Genomic DNA, 16,929 nt, shown 5'->3' with positions numbered 1-16,929 from the left:
CCCATTTAACCCCAGGTCTGCACAAGGAGGTAAATTTTGGCTGGTACAAGCTGTTCAACATTTTTTGCTGGCTTTATTTCTGTAAATATTTGATGCAAAAATGTGAAGGGGAAAATGAGGATCACTGATATGAAGTCCTTGGTCAGTTTGTGTTTATTTTAAAGAGTTGTGTGTCTCTTTTTGGCCACATGGGACAGCGTTTGCTCCACATCAAGCCTCAGACAGTAACAGCAGATTATTGATCAACTGATCTGATTCATCTGCTGCAGCTTTAAAAACACTTTGATTTAATCCACATATGAGACACGTAATAATAATATAATATATTAAGAGACAGAGACGGCAGCTGAAATCACACAAGTAGCAGGATTTATGGTTTTATAATTTTTGTGATCTGGGTCTAGTGGGGGGTTGAAAGCCATGTTTCTTTTTAAAAACTGTCCAAATTACACCATTTATCTGAGAAGAAAAACAGAGAGATCTTCAGATTTTCAACTTCCGAATGTCCCGAACTAACCATGTGTGGTTCCAGCTGGAAGCTCCACAAATCTGAGCTTATAATCATGAAATTTGATCAAAATCGCTTTTTTTTCTATGTTCTCTTTTAAAATGGCCAAAAATAAACAGTTTGTACTGACAAGATTCTGCAAAAAACGAAAATCCTCTGTCCTCAAACACAACAGTGAAGGCATGATATGATTCGACTGCGACAACAGTAGGTGACACAAATTCAAGGAGTTCTGGATAAACTGGCAGGTTGTGTTTACAGAGAAAAGCAATTAAAAAATGTAAATAATTAGATATACAAGTTGATTTTATTGACAGTTGGAAATGAACATCTTTTTGATCTTTTTTGGTTTTCCTTCAAGGTTCAAGATTGATTCTTGTCATTTTCTGTGTATTGTGCAGATATATAAAAACAAATGCTAAGAAAATGTGACTGAAGAATCTGCTCAGCATCAGTATCAAGTGGTACAAAATGCTTAAGAAGCTTTTACGCATTAAATTACATATATATTTTATAAATTAACACCTAAAACTGTAAATAAAGGTCATTTAAAATCTGTATTTTTCATGCAAGTGGACTTTTTATGTTTTTGTTGTAACATTGACAACAAAAATTATACCATTTTACTGTATTTAAATCAGCAAAATAGTTATTTGGATATTTGCTATTAGTACCACTAATGTACATAAAAGATTGATAATATAGAGGATTTTTTTAAATTTACAAATGTTAAATAACATTGTGAAATTAAAATAAACAAAAAAACCTCACTAAATTTATATCTTCTTTTTTTGTTGTCGAAAGTATTGTCATTTATGTGTGTTAAGGACGGACAAATGGTAAATATCTTTAGCCTGTTATTATATAATTATAAATTGAAAATAATACAAGTAAAAGTCACAAAAACATGATTATTTTACATGTTAACTGTTAAAAAAACGACAACAGCAAAAACAGGCCAAAATTGAACATCTTCTCCATTAAATCTGTTTTTAGAAATAGAATAGAAATTAGAAAGCTTTTTTGTCGCGTATAGGGGGCATGATTGGGGCATTGATAACAAGCTAAATGAAATAAGAATACAATAAAATCAAATGTACATATAAAACAAGACTAAATAAGACATTACAAACTATGCAAAGGAGGAAAGATATACAAAATATTTAATAGAATAATTATAAATAGCTATTTGTTTTGCAATGTTAAGTTAACCTTTTTTTACTGTATGTAATAAGAAAAAAAACCTATTTTTATATGGTGTTATGGAAAGAAAATATGTATGTTAAAAACTGAAAAAAATGCTTAAAATAACAAAACTGATATTTCAAAAATTATCTCAGTTTTGTTAATACAGATTATAATTAAAATATAATAGTTTCTAATTCACTTTTTAAATTTTTAACTTAATTTAGAATTTTAAAAGACCGAAATACTGTAAATATTGTCTACATCAAATTGTAAAAAATTTTTTTACAAATATTAATTTGTTCTTCCTACTGTGTGTGATTGGAAAATTGCAAATATTAAAACTGTATTTAAATCCACTAAAAACATAATTTTTAAGGATATACATTTTTTATCGTCACAGTTCCAATTTTAAATTTTTTCTGGCCCTTTGTTGTTGCTGTTTTTTAAAGCATTGTTTTTATGGTGTGTTTTGCCAATTTCTGGAGAATATAAATTGTGTTCATTTTGGTGATTAAAAAAACACCTTGTCTTTTACAGTGTGTGACCTTAACACTTCAGTTGTATCGCATTCCAAAAGTGTAAAAAAGAGCAATTTAGATACAGTACACTTGTCACCAGTCAACAGCCAGAGCTTGATTAAGGTGGGCAGTCTCTCTCCCCTCCGGCCCTGGTCTCTCTCTCCTAGGTGTGTGGCAGAAGCTTGCAGCAGTGTGGGAGATTCCAGTTCTACTGATCGTGTGCAGGTGGGAGTCGCCTAATCAATTGGCTAGCTTCCTCTTTAAAAGGTTTCAACTTGGTCTCATTTGTGCCGGAACCGTTCCTAACTAACAGTTAGTGTTGCGACATGACCTGTCTGAGCCAGCTGTGTCTAAAGACCTTGCTCTAATCCTGTTTTCTCTGTTCAGTGGTGACTCCTGCCTGCTTCTGTGCCAATCTCTTGGAGGTTGAAATTACCCAGCTGGCTGAGGCTCTCCTGGCTACAGTGGGACCTTGGGATTCTCTGGGGATTCTCTGAGGCAGAGGAGGGCTCAGCTGGCCTGTCAACGCCATAAATGTAGCCGCGCACACCACGAGGACGCCATTCTTCCGCTGGTTGGTAACGCACCATCGCTGTCCCATTACTGGACACCCAAACGGATTCCACTGGTTGGCTTTCAAAACCCTCGGGACGGGTCGTTGATGGTTCCAGAACCAATTAAATTCAAATATAAACCAAAAGACATAGTAACATAATACACTATTTCAAGTGAAGCGAAGAAAACACAAACAATAAATGTGGTCTGTTAAAATATTAGATCTCTCTCAAATCTAAATCTCTGTAGTAAATGATTTGATAACTGATCACTCAGAATTGAATTTGTTCTGTTTGACTGAAACCTGGTTTGCAGGCAGGAAGAATATGTTAGTCTAAAATGAATTCAACTCCTTCTAGCCATACTAACTGTAATGTTCCTCGATATTAACAGGCCGAGGAGGAGGAGTGGGCAACAAATTTACCTCTCTAGCTTAAAAATGAACCAGAGACCTAAGAACTAAGTTACAGTTTCATATGAATCTCACTCTCGATCCTCTCTCATACAAGATTTATAAAGCTCAGAACCAGTTTTATTTGTTTTGTATATTCGCCTCACTTCTCCTTACCTGATTTTTATCCTCAATTCTCAGACTTTTTATCCTGATTTAGTGGCTCAAGCTTCAGAATAAAGTCATTATTGGTGGCGTGACTTTAAACATTCATGTTGACGTGGACAGTGACGCCTTACGACTGCTTTTAATTCAAATAATTAGACTCAACTGGGTTTCTCAACATGTAATAAGCCACTCATAGTTTTAATTCACACCCTTGACCTCGTTCTGACTTATGGCATAAGTAAATCGAACAGTTAACAAGTATTCCCCGGAACCCTCTCTCTTCTGACCATTTAATGAATAACATTTCATTTACAACAATAGATTGGTATAGAAGTTAAGAATAAATATCATGACAAGTAGATGTTCTGTCCTGACAATTCGGTGACTAAATTCAAGAAATAATACCCCTCTCTATTAGTTCAGCACTACTTACTATCTAATGGAAGGAAATTTATATATTTACCCCCCAGAAAGTGGATTATATTGTTAATATATGCTTGCAGCCTCACTGCGTACAGAACACTTGATAGTGTTTGCACCTGTACAAAAGAAAGTTATATCTCGAGAGGAACCCTGCTCCTTGGGTAATATTCCCAGCTGCGACTTTAAAAGCAGTGCGTCCCAAAGCTGGAAAGGAAGTGGTATTCCACTAATTTAGAAGAAGTTTATGTAGCTTGGAAAAATAGTCTAGTAATTTATAAAAAAGCTCTTCGTAATGCCAAGGAACAACATATATTCATACTTTAATAGAGGAAAACAAGAACAACCGCCAGGTTTTTCTCTTGAAGCACTGTAGCAGGCGACCAAAGAGTCAGACTCGTTGAGCCTTGTATTCCTTTAGCTCTGAGCAGTAACGACTTCATAAGCTTTCTTTACAAATATAATTATTCATGATCTAGAGATAAAATAATCGGCCCTTCCTACAAATGTCACAGCTGTATATCGAGTACAGATGCTTTAGAATTGGCTGTAAAGACCAGATGATATTTTAAGAATTTTTTTCACTCCCATAACGTCTCTCTGAACTAATTTCAATAGTTTCTACACAAACCATGAAATGTCTTTTAAGATTCTCCTCCTCCCTTTCCTCCTTCCCTCCCTCCTCTCCCTCTCCTCCCCCCCCCCTCCAGCCTTCCTCCTCTCCCTCCTCCCCCCCCCTCTTCCCCCTTCCCCCTCCCCATCCCTTATCCCTCTCCTTCTTTTTCCCTTTCTCCCCCCCCTTCAAGACTTGTTCAAGGAGGCCTTTTACCTTTATTAATCTCAATGTTTAGATCTGATTAATCTCTTCATAATACAGCTATGTACCAACAGGCCTTTTAAGGTTGCTGTATCAACCTTTACTTATAAAAGCCCCTCTAGTACAGATTTTTAGCCACTCTAGACCAATTTCCAAACCTCCCATTTCCTCTCTAAAATTCTGGAAAGAACAGTTGCAAAATCAATTATGTGAACATTTACAAAGGTAATCTGAGGCTTTGTTGAAAAGTTTTAAGGTCAGGCTTCAGGTGCATCATAACACAGAAACAGCTCTGGTGAACTTACTTAATGACCTCTCACTAAGCGTCAGATAATGGACTGGTCTTATAGCTTATTAGTTGGACCTTAGTGCAGCATTCGTACAATCGACCACAAACTTTATCACAGCGACTAGAACATTGTATTGGCATTAAAGGGACAGCAACTGGACTGGTTAAATCCTACTTATCAGAACAGGTTTCCAGTGTGCATGTCACAATGAAACTCCTTTCTGAGCATACTAGGGTTAATCACTGGAGTTCTTCAAGGGTTCTGTCTTAAGGACCAATACTGTTCACATTATACATGCTTCCCTTAGACACATATTATTAGAAGCACCTGTATTAATTCCATTGTTACGCCGATGACATTGATTGTTTTACTAGGAAGCCAATGAAAACTAATTCACTAGGCAGACTGCAAGATTGTCTTAAGGACAATAAAGACCTGGATGACCTATAATTCCTACTACTCAAATTCAGAAAGACTGAAGTCAATTGTGTAATTGGCCTCAAACATCTTAGAAATTGCTTTCAAACGCATATACGAGTTTTGGTCAAAGTTTCCGATACATTTGGTAGAAGAACATATAAATCATGGCTTCTTCCTTGAGTTTCCATGGTTTTTCCACAATCCTGATTTTTCTCTGATAAGATGAATTGGACAGAATTACTTTCTTTGTCACAACTCTTTGTCTGCTTCTTATCTGCAGGCCGGTTGGTTTATTATCTCATCCTGCAGGTGTCAGTGATGTGTGCTGTAAAAATAGAAGGAAGAAAAACACTGCAGACAAAGAGGGCTTGTAACTGAGTCCTGAACTCTAGTTTCCCTCACAGGGTTTCATTTAAACTGGTTCTTCTGGGTTTAATGTATTCATAGTGCATATTTTAAAACTAGAATCATCGTCTTTGTCAAACAGTTTACATCCATGTTTGTGCTGATCTGACTTTTGGTTCTAAAATATCATCACTTCATCATTTTTATCTTCTCAGACGTTTGTGTGAATTTCCTGCTTTATTTTGAAAAGATCCCACCCTCATGCTGTGTTGTTTAACTTCCTCCTGTTGTCTGTTTTTCCCTCTTTTTTTTTTCCCTAATTTGTTTCATCTGCTTCTAGTCCCATCAGTCTGTCTTTATTCAGTCCTGCTTCTTCATTAGGGTCCAAGCACCGACAGTGCTGAGAAACCGTAGGGTTTATTTACTATTATCAGATGAAAAAGTCAATTATGGCCACGCCCTACACTCAACAGGAAGTCGGCCATCTTGAATTAGTTGTAAATTTTTTCTGATTAATAACTCATCGGAGGTAAGTCCGAGAGACCTCAAAGTTGGCCGGTATGTGCAACAGACCTTTATGATCAAAGTTGTCAAAGGGCGTGACCATGGCGGCCCATGGGCAAAAAATTCAATCCAGGCTGATCTCGAGTCTCCATAAAGTTCCTGTAAGTGTATATCTGGATCCATATTTCTACTAAAGTATAGTCTTTGGTGGCATTTCACGAGGAGATAACTTGAGTTTTGCCCAATATTATTTGAAATTTGTCCAAGATTACACAAAAAATGCCCAAAATAAGTCAGAGACGATCCTTAAATGACTTAAAATGTGACCAAAGTTAATTAAAATCTGTCCACAATGACTCATAAATTGTCCAAAAATCCTCAAATTTTGTTCAAATTGACATAAAAATGTCCTAAAATGACTCCAAATTGTCCAAATTCACAATAATGAAAAATTATTGGCTACTAAAAATGGAAAAAGTGTAAATTTTTCAATCCAGGCTGGTCTAGTGTCTCCATAAAGTTCCTGTAAGCATATATCTATGGATGGATCCATATTTCTACTAAAATCCAGTCTTTGGTCCACATTTCTCCAACTGTTGAGGCTCTAACATCAGTAGAACCTGATGTGTTAAAGTTTGACCAGACAAGTCTCCGGTTTTTACATATTTTGACTTGAAATCTGTTTAAAATTACTCAAAAATTCCATAATGACCCAGAATTGTTCAAAATTATGTGAAACTTGTCCAAAATGATTAAAACTTTGTCCAAAATAAGATAAAAAAAAACCCTGGTCAGAATGACTCAAAATTGCCAAAAGTGAAAAAAAGTCCAAACATCATGGACAGAGTTGTTAATTCAGGTGTGTTGCTTTTTCAGCAGGTAGATCAGAACATAATATGAAGAAGAATGTTTCACATCGTTCCAATTGTCCGCCAGTCTTTCCTTCCTTAACCCTTTCCTCAGGTTAAATCAGGACCAGCTCTCCGTTTAAAGGGTTAGATTCTATCTGCCTATTAGAATTTACCTAACAGGATTCAGCAGAATAATTAAGCTGGTGTCGAGGAATACTCGCCTAGGTCCTAACTGTCTTCTTCCAAACGTCTTACCCCTCTTACTCCAATAAATACTCTCTTACTAAGCAGCCCTCCTAAGTAGTAGAATTGATTTATTGATCACGTTTGTTAACGACAGCTTTCCTCTTATAACTGTTGCACTTGTTGATATTCCTAGGTTGGTTTTAGAGGTTTGGAAAACTAACCTCAGGGGTAATGTTTAAATAACTATTGGATAAAGTAACCTTTAAGAACCATTAGATTTAATGCACACAATCAACTTAACTTTTTACTACTATGCAGAATAGGTGAATCATAATAATCCCATAAGACTTCTCTTTAAATGCAAAATGGTGTTTTATTAAGCAAAATTAGCAGGGGCACAACATTAATTCATGATTAAACAATTAATTATTTCTGATTACTTAAAACTAAACTAAATTAAACTAAACTGAGCGTACCTTACAAACTTCTCTAATTTGTAAATTTGGAGAGAGAGGACGGACAGCCAGGCCTTAGCTGCCACGCCCGGTGTCTCGTTGAACTCCTCCGTAGATCAGCAGACTCGGTACGAAGTCTTTTTTGTGGGCGGAGGTGTTCTTCCTGGGCAGGGGGAGTGGAGAGGTCCCGATAGCCAATCGTTGGTCTGGCAGTTATCTTTAGTAGCAGCTGGAACACAAGTGCGGGCGTCTCAGCTGTCTTCTAGGCTGGTGGCTGTGGAAAGTCCCCGGCTGAATCCCAAACCGCCCCTACACACTATCCCACACACTATCCCTCCGTTTGCGCGTTCCCGCGGAGGGTCCTCCATATTAAGGGCCGTCCCAAACCGCGTAGTGCGGAGGGAGAGTGGACTGTTCAGCCCTTAAATAGCGAGTCTGCATCGATGCTCACTCTGGACAACTTTTTCAGGAAGTGCAACGTCCAAATGGAGGAGGAAACAACATATCGATGTGAGTTCCACATGCGTCCGTTATTTCTCCCACGCCTTTTTCACACTGACAGAGCATCACAAAAAGAGTGGTGTAAAAAGATAAATCAAAAGAAACAAATCTTCTTCTCTGCTGACGTTTCATTTAACTGTGCATCCCCTGACACCTTAAAATTTGAACACAACTGACAGAATTCATTTATGCATTTGTTGGATTTGAAATGCCAGATAATAGACTGGAAAACATGTGAGTGAAAAAAAAGTGGGATGCTTTCGTCTTCTGGAAGCAGCAGCGATCCTTGTTAGTTGCAACCTGTGCCACAGCGCTACAGCCATGACAGTAGGCGTCTTTCTGTTACCATGGCGATGACGTCTTCCATTTTCCAGTGAGGCGACAGGGCATCCCATTCCTGACGATCGTATTTATACCCTCCCCCTTCAATAATAGGTGCCCTCCAGCTGCGAGTGTGACTTCTTTTGGAGTGACACTCGGTAGTGGAGGGGGAGTGTGTAGGGGGCGGTTTGGGATTCAGCCCCTGACTCTCCAGGCTGTGGTGGGTCACTGGGTCCTCCAGCCCCTGGAGTGGAGCAGCCTCTGCTGCTGCCTCCTGTGCCTCTCTGGATGTCGTAGGTGCTTTCTTCTCTTCATCTCTTTGGATAACTGTAGACCTCTCAGGACTCTCCGTCTGACAGAGTGTGGTCTTCGCAACAACGTCAGAAAAGACTTTGTCTCCAACAATGTTCTCAGCGAACTCTGCAGCCTAAGTCCTGCGTTGTCTCCATGTCTCTTGGGCAAAAGATCCGGTGTCGACTCCTCAGGACTTTGGCAGCTCCGGCGAGCAGCAGCTCCCCCCTGGGGGAGAGAACTCTGAATTCAGTGTCTTTGACTCTCTCTTTTATAGTCTCATCCTGACACACATCTCTACCTCGGTACGCCCGTTGACTCATAGATTTAGACACCGTCTAACTCTTGTAATCACATACATCAGTTACAGAAATCATGTTTTCAGCAAATACACAGCATCCACATTCTGATGTTACACACACATTGCTTGAGACATGTTGCCATGACCATATTTGGTCATAGGCCTGGGTTCCGCAGGCACACAGTAACAGTCCCCAACTTCTGCTTTTCTCTTTCCTGCTGCATACAGCTCAGAACAGCACAGATCAATTCAAAACTCATTTAGTTACACTGAACCACTTCTTTAAATCATTCTTCTCAGTCTTAAACTTATAATAATCATTTTAATCATCTTCTTCCATCAATCAACAATTTAAAATATATTTCAGCAAGCATAATCATGTGGTTACTTATAATGTTTCTCATTTTAACTTTCATTGGTCTGCTTAAAGCTTTTATTTTGGTAGTGGCTGCTCCTGGGATCTCAAATAACTAGGCCCCACTTGACACAATAGATTCAGACTTGTAACTTTACGTCATCTTGCAAACAGACAAATAAATAAAAGCCTCTGGAAGTATTTAAACTCCAAACTCCACCCAAGAATGTAAAACATGAGAACCACTCCTCCACTGAAGAATAACAAACAGCTTGTAAAAGGATAGATTTGCTCTATTTGTGTTATAATAAAGTGGAAAATACATTTTTAGTCAAACACACAGATCTTTAAAGTGTCTGTTTGTGCACATTTGTTTTCATTTAGCCTTTTAAAGTCTTCCATGGCAGAGAATGAAGCCTCACAGAGTCTGCTTTCAGGAAGTTCCATCCAGGAATCATCCATCAGTTAAACCTCCAACTGGACTGAAGTTCTGCTTCCATCAGGAGTTTCTACATCTTGTCGCTCAGCAGCCTCCAGTCTGTTGGTGTCTTCTGCCCCCTAGTGGTGCTGTTTGATCACTGCTTCCATCCTCTGGTGTTTCAGCTTCATCCTGTCTTCAGTGACTCATCAGCTTCTTCTTTAGAGGCAAACATGACTAAAATCAAGTGTTTTGTTTGGAAATTTATTTCAGAAATCAAACAATGAGGCGCTTCTTGGTAAAGTGGAAAAGTGAAGAGAGGTTTAAGACTGGCTAACGTTACCTACAAGGTCTAATAATGTTTGAAAGGAAACTTAAATGTTCAAAGAAAGTTTTTTTGTGATATTTATCATTTCAAATAGAAAGACAGAACGTTTAAACATTGACGAGATGCTCAAAAACAAGAACGTTCTTTTGTTTTGTTGTTGTTCTCTTTGTTTATGTAAAGCGACCTTGGGTTTGTGAAAGGCGCTATATAAATTGAACATATTATGATATTATTATTACTGTAGACCTTGGAGGCTGGTCTGATGGTATATTCCACCCAGAATCCTTGAACTGGACTCAGGTTTTCATGTTGAAGTGCAGAACAAAAACACAAGTGAAGAGTATACGGGGTTACAGACAGACATGCCAAATAAGAAACATGCTCTCTCATAATTATCGTCAATATGATTATTTTTGTATCCACTGGAAACCATACAGTCATCAGGAAGGTTCATGACCAATCATGTCCAAAATAATCATGAACCATCAACCACCGTCTCTAATGCGCTTCATGTGATTGACCACTAGAGGTCCTACTCCACCACTGTGCGCATCTGCAGAGCTCAACACAGTTGAACTGGAACAGGATGAATCACCAGTTCTTCACATTTTAAGAACTAAAAATACTCACGTGGACCATTAAAGCATTTTTGTTCACGCTGGGATCTCCAGCTCTCAGAGTGATGCGTCTGCTCCCTCTAAATAAGACAAACATGGTTACACAGTAGGTGGTGCGGAGTTTAGGACAGAGAAATGAAGTCAAGTCGCCACGAGTTATGACTGTGATTTCCGGTTCACCGGTAGCTTCTAAATGGGAAGAAGGTTTTTGTTGTTGTTGTTTAAACCTTAAAATTAGAAAAAAAACTCAGCGTTTTTCCTCTTTCTAGACTTTAATTTTTAAACAAAACACCCCAAAACAATTATGTTTTTTTTCTCATTTTATTTTGAAACGGAAAAATGAATAAGCGAACCCACACGGATAACACACGGGTTGTTTTTCCCTTCATAGCAGAATAATAGTGAGGCCAAGGAGAACGTTCTATATCCAAAAGTACACAAAAACACAAAGGAGGAGAAAGTTTAGATTTCTGAGTGTGTTGTTTGTTCTGCAGGGATTTGGTCATAAATTTGCTTTTTTGCTGTTGTTTGTTGCAGGTGAAGCTGACCTGAGGATGACAAATAAACATAGAAAATACAGGAAAATCTACAGCATTTTATTTGGAATTTTCAAACTAACGTCAGCCTCCAAAAGAAAGAAAGAAAAAATGACAAAAACACTGTGAATCAGAAGGAATCAGAGCTGCACTGTGCTGCCTTCTGAACCGACCAATAAGAGCCTCTCATTCCAGTTTAAACCGGCCAATCAGGACGCTTCTATTCTACAGTTATGTCTGATAACCCACCTGCTCATTAAACCCAGATGCAGTGGAATTTAGATCAACTTTATTAATCTCCAGAGGGAAGTCTGTTGTTACAGCAGCTGGATATTCAACATCAAGGGAGTAAACAACAACAACAACAACAAGACAACAGAGACAACAGGAATATTAGGTAGCTTCAGGCTGAACTTTCAGGACCTCCTGCCTCTCCAGCACTCAGTTGATGTCAAACTAAGTAGCAGCATTTATCTCTATGATAGAAGATGGCCACGACGTGAGGACTGCTTTTATTAGTTTAATGTTATAAATTAATAAGTCTTTGTTTTGTAACCTTTTGTTGTTTAAGCTCAGAAACATTTCTCATGTCTTCATTTATCCAGTAAAGCTGTTGTTAACCTTCTAAACTGACAAACTGTTTCTGAACTGGTCACTAAGCAGTGAAAACGACCACTTTTATGTGATGACAGCAGCTGTGAAAAACTTTGAGCTGTTTGCTGATTCCTTTCATTGAGTCAGAGTCAGATTTGATCAGTCCAGCTGCAGATGATGAGGGTTAACCACAGCCAGCAGATGAATGGATCCTTCATCAGATCGTAACAAACAGCCTGTTAAAATGACCTATGTCAACTACGTTCAACAGGAACAACTTTTAATGTTAATACTAATAGTTTTACAGCTTTGATGATGCTCATAAAGCTGCAGGTTTCTGAACTGGTTACAGTTTAAACCAGAGGAGTTTTAATGCTGGATTCCTCCTAGAGCTGCTGCTGCTGTTCTACTGCTTCTCTGTCAAAGTTCAGAAGAACCTTTATGGAGCTCATTCATCAGTTGTTCCACCTGTGATCAGTCCAAATGTCTGCTGTGAAAAAGGTTCAGCAGTGAAGCTTCATTGTCCTCATAGTTAATCTTCTCATTATCACAGTTTTTTGTGATGTTTAGATTTGTCTGTGTAGGTTCTCATTCATCCAGGTCATGGTTATCCAAAGTAATTTAAATCAATCCACTGGACTTTAAGAAAGTTCCTTGAAGGCAACACCAACCACCAGAACTGAAGAAGCCTCTTGGATGAGAGGTGAAACGTCTTCAAGGAACTTTTAAAGTCCAGTGGATTGATTTAAACTACTTTGGATGTTTAGACTTGTTCCAGTAAACTCTTAAAAAAATTAAAATGTCACAAACCAGGGGTGTGAATTCCAGGAGGTTAGTTTTAAAAAGCGACTACACAAAGGAGAAACTTTCCTCTCAGATGCTTCCATTGTTTCCACTTTTTTTTTTTGACAAATTCTGATTTTACCTTTATATTTCACCTTCAAAGCTGCTGATCTTGCTTTACTTGGTATCTTTTTTTTCAGCACAACCTCACCTGTGTGATTCTATAATTATTTATACATTTTGATAGAATGTATGGACACACTTGACCTAAAATAGCAGAAAAAATACAAAGTCCGAGTAGAATAAAGTTAGATTTTTTTGCTGTGGACACCATAAACATGTGTAATGAATCTTTTTCAGAACTTATAATGTAAATATAAATTGTTTGTCATAAAATAATGTACAAATTTAGCAGTTAACACAGTTATATACCACTATTTGCACTAAAATGCAGGAATTTGTTTAGGTGTTTTTGTACAACTATTTACAAAATCATGAGGAGTCACAATAAAATTTTACATAAATGAATTTGTACCATTCCAAAAAGCTTTTTCTGTCCACCACAATCTATACAATGACAAAAACAATAGAAACAGGCTTTAGGACCACAGGGAGAATCCAGAGTCCTGGTGTTCTCCATTGCTAGAATATGTTTATTATGAATGTTATTATTATTGTTATTGTTTATTATTATTATTATTATTTTTTATTGTTTTTTTTTTTTTTTTTTTTTTTTTATTATTATTATTATTATTATTGTTGTTGTTATTATGTGCTGTTTTATTATTATTATTATTAGTAGTAGTAGTAGCAGTAGTAATATATTACATCTGAAACAAAATCTTCATTTTCTGTGCATCTCTGGTGTCTAGCAGAGAGAGTGATCTGTGGCCAAAGCCAGTGAAGGACGTGCTGCTCTCCCAAAGAGTTATAACTATCCCCTGACTAAAAAAAAAAAAGATAGAAAGTTCCAAATCCGCACTTTAGGCGATGGGCCGAGTACGTCTATCTGCTTTCGTTTACAAAACAATTGATCCCCTGCCGGTAATTTTCAGATTTTTTAGTATTGTGTAGATAAATTATCATATAACATATAAGTTAATGTTTCCAACCTCAAAAGTTGCACATTTTCATAAATAACGTTGATATATTCGTCACACGAGCTAATGGATATGCTGTTAGCTCCAGCAACCACAAACCAATGAGAGCTCTTGTTACTACTTCGTGGACTTCAGTTGGCCAATCAGATTCCTCGTACTTCTGGTAAAGCCATAACACGACGTTAACAAATGGTTAAGGGATGAGAGCAAACGAAGGAAAAGGTAAGATATTATATTATTACTCTTTTGTCATGTGGAAACTTTTGATTATTATGAGAAATTGATGCAATGGGTGCAAACGAAGCATATTGACAGCACATTGTAATGCCGAAATTAATGTTAATGTTTAATGAAACGTAACGTCGCTGCAGGTAGCATGTCACCAGTCACAACAGCTGCAGTTGTTTAAGCTAACAAGCGGCAGTAACTAGATGTCCAACACGTTTAAACGAGAAAAAGGTCAGATATTATTAATTACTCGATTATCATGTAATATTTTTAATATGAAAAGTTTATGCAATGGGTGCAAACGAAGCTTATGTTTATTGAAACGTAACGTCGCTGCAGGTAGCATGTCAAGATCCACCAGGAACAACAGCTGCAGGTGTTTAAGATAACAAGTGGCAGTAATTAGATGTCCAACACGTTAGATTTCCCGATCTGATCAGCTTTGCTATTGATACATATTTAATTAATTTCTATTTTTTAGATGAAGTTTGTAGTTTTGTTAGAGCTTCAGTTGTTGTGCATCAGTGACGAGGATATACAAGCATAGGTTATCATACGGACATTAAATGAACTGACACCAGAAAAAAATTAACTTGAACAAGATGAACTTTATACAAAAAAGTGCTATGAAAGCCACAAATTTGGCATAAGTATGCCCATGAAGCTTGCTCTCTTTTTTTCCTCTTATGTTTCATGTCCTGCAGAATTGGAGCAGTCAATACATGCACACATGTCTGTGCATGGTAGCTGGTGCTGTTTGCATGTGCATCTCCCCTGCACACATTTTAGTGCTTTGCACCGGCAACACTGGAGGCAGTGTCCATCTTAAGGTCTTGTGATGTTGGTGGCCAGGGCATTTTTGGAGTCACTTTACACTTGGTCTCTATGATCTCTTTCAGTAGCATGGCTGAATGGTACAGGTGTCTGTCTGTGGAGAAGTCAGAGACTGTCACTACACAACCAGGTATAATGGTGAAATGCAGGTAAGCAAGGTGTGTAACATCAACTTAACTATAATTACAAGGACAATATAGATTAAAAAATGTCAAACCAACCTACGCTTGTTGATGGCCTAAATGAGTGGGTTCCATGCCATCCTCCTCTCAGTCACTGCTGTCTGATGAAGGCTGTGCCGGTTCATCCTGGATGACCTCTTCAGCAGTTAGGTCCTCTACATAGACAAAGTCATTTCTGGCTGCTTTAAGGAATTTAAGGCATGGATGGGACTTAGGAAGCCTTGATTTTAAGCTAAATGCTTTATAAGTCGAAATGTCCAGTCCTTCCTTATCTCTAACAATTTCCTTAAAGAGGTCATTTAGCCGTGAAAGCCTCAACACTTCACGGTTTGCCAGTAGGCGCTCTTCCACCACTGTCTGACAGAAATGTCTGTAGCCTGCCTGATACGGATTGGCCTCTTCAGAAACCTCTCTTTGTTCCTCTCAGGTATCGTGTGTAATTTGCAAAGCAACTGTGGTGATACATGGCCTCTGACGCAACAAGATCTCTTCCATGGATTTGAAGCAACAGGTGTTCATCCTTCTTCCCCTCAGCAGCACGAAGGAGTTGATCTGCTGTGGTAAACAAAGTTTATACTCAGGTAAATATATATTTTTTTATTTACATTTTTGATTAAAACAACACAACACACATACACAAATAACAAGAAAAAAAACAAATTAAAATCAATTCACACAAATAAATCAGCCAAGCAACAGCAAAAACAACAAAAAAAAGAAAAAAAGGGGGGGTTGAAACAAAAATACACAAACAGATCAGTACAAATACTACGTACAACAAAAAATGACAAAGATAAAACAAAAAAGATGTCAGGGAGCAGTAAATTAGCTGTCAAATCACACATTCATGAGATGGTGTGCATTAAATCATAATTTCTTTCTTTTATCTATGTAAATAGGAGAAAAAAAGATAATAAACGAAATTAAAAACAAAGCAAGAAGGTAAGAGATGCTAATTGTAATGTCTTTCTTAAATATATTTGTGAACATATGACCACAAATTTCCAAGTTTCCCATCCCTGCAGGATGGAGCTGCTTGCTTCATCATTAGCAGATCAGCAAAATCATTAAGCCATGAATCTAGACAAAAGCATCCTGGCTTTCTTACTTTCCAGTTCATCAACATTTTTCTTTTAACAGCAAGAAATGCCAGTGACAAAAGGTGTTTATACTCAATACTATTAGTAAATATTAGTACTTAGTCATTTGTCTTTCTGAATACTTTAGTATTTACCTGAGTATATAGTAAAGTATTCAGAAAGACAAATGACTAATTCATAAAATAAAAAAAGAAATTGTCATAAATAGGGGATGTAGCTGATATTTTTATCAGGCATATTGCTTGACATAAAAAAGGTCACATAAAGATCTTACAAGGCAACTGTCCACCCCTGTTTACCTGCTGTAAATGTTAGACACTGAGAGAGTTTTTCCCTCTTTCTGTTGTGCCAGATGTTGATATATCTGTTCTCCTTGCATAGCAGGCATGCAACAGGCAGGAGGTGTGGAGCCCTTTTGGGTTGTTCTGGGCCACTTGAAGAGCGCAAAACCCGAACCTTGGATGCAGCACCATCACTGGTATCTGGCAGCAGTTCTTCTGAACATTGTAATGGCACTAAAATGTAAATTACAAGTGATCAACAATAAATGGAAATGATCTAAATTCGCATTGTTTCTAACAATTGTAAATAAATAAAAAAACATACTTCTGATGTTGTGGAGAGTTTCATTTTGCTGTGGTGGTGCATTACAATCAAGTTGTCAAAACTGTATTGGCTTGCAATGAGTTAGTATGTCACATCTTTAACATATTTGGTCATCATACTTGCAGTATTGCAATATAGATAATGGATTTGATACAAACCTTCATTTTCTTGGGCTGACTTGGCTTGCTTACAGTTTGCTCTTCGGATGTGGTCTTTGT

At 37.5% G+C, this 16,929-nt stretch overlaps 1 long non-coding RNA gene across 4 annotated transcripts; it reads left to right on the top strand.

The window, feature by feature from the left end:
* The first annotated feature begins 13,703 nt into the window (after window positions 1-13,703).
* LOC127532313 (uncharacterized) lies at window positions 13,704-16,717 on the top strand. 4 transcript variants are annotated; one of them, XR_007939694.1, is made up of 4 exons: window positions 13,736-13,983; window positions 14,889-14,972; window positions 15,433-15,586; window positions 16,487-16,717. It is a non-coding gene; the product is annotated as an uncharacterized LOC127532313 (long non-coding RNA). The 4 variants fall into 4 exon arrangements; XR_007939695.1 differs by having other exon boundaries at window positions 14,889-14,981; window positions 16,490-16,717; XR_007939693.1 differs by having other exon boundaries at window positions 13,744-13,983; window positions 16,490-16,717.
* Window positions 16,718-16,929: the final 212 nt, after the last annotated feature.

The sequence above is a fragment of the Acanthochromis polyacanthus genome, chromosome 23, assembly GCF_021347895.1.
Source record: "Acanthochromis polyacanthus isolate Apoly-LR-REF ecotype Palm Island chromosome 23, KAUST_Apoly_ChrSc, whole genome shotgun sequence".
In the NCBI taxonomy this organism is placed as follows: Eukaryota; Metazoa; Chordata; class Actinopteri; family Pomacentridae; genus Acanthochromis; species Acanthochromis polyacanthus.
Note: the sequence above shows the minus strand (reverse complement) of the source record. Positions and strands in the feature narration are given on the sequence as shown.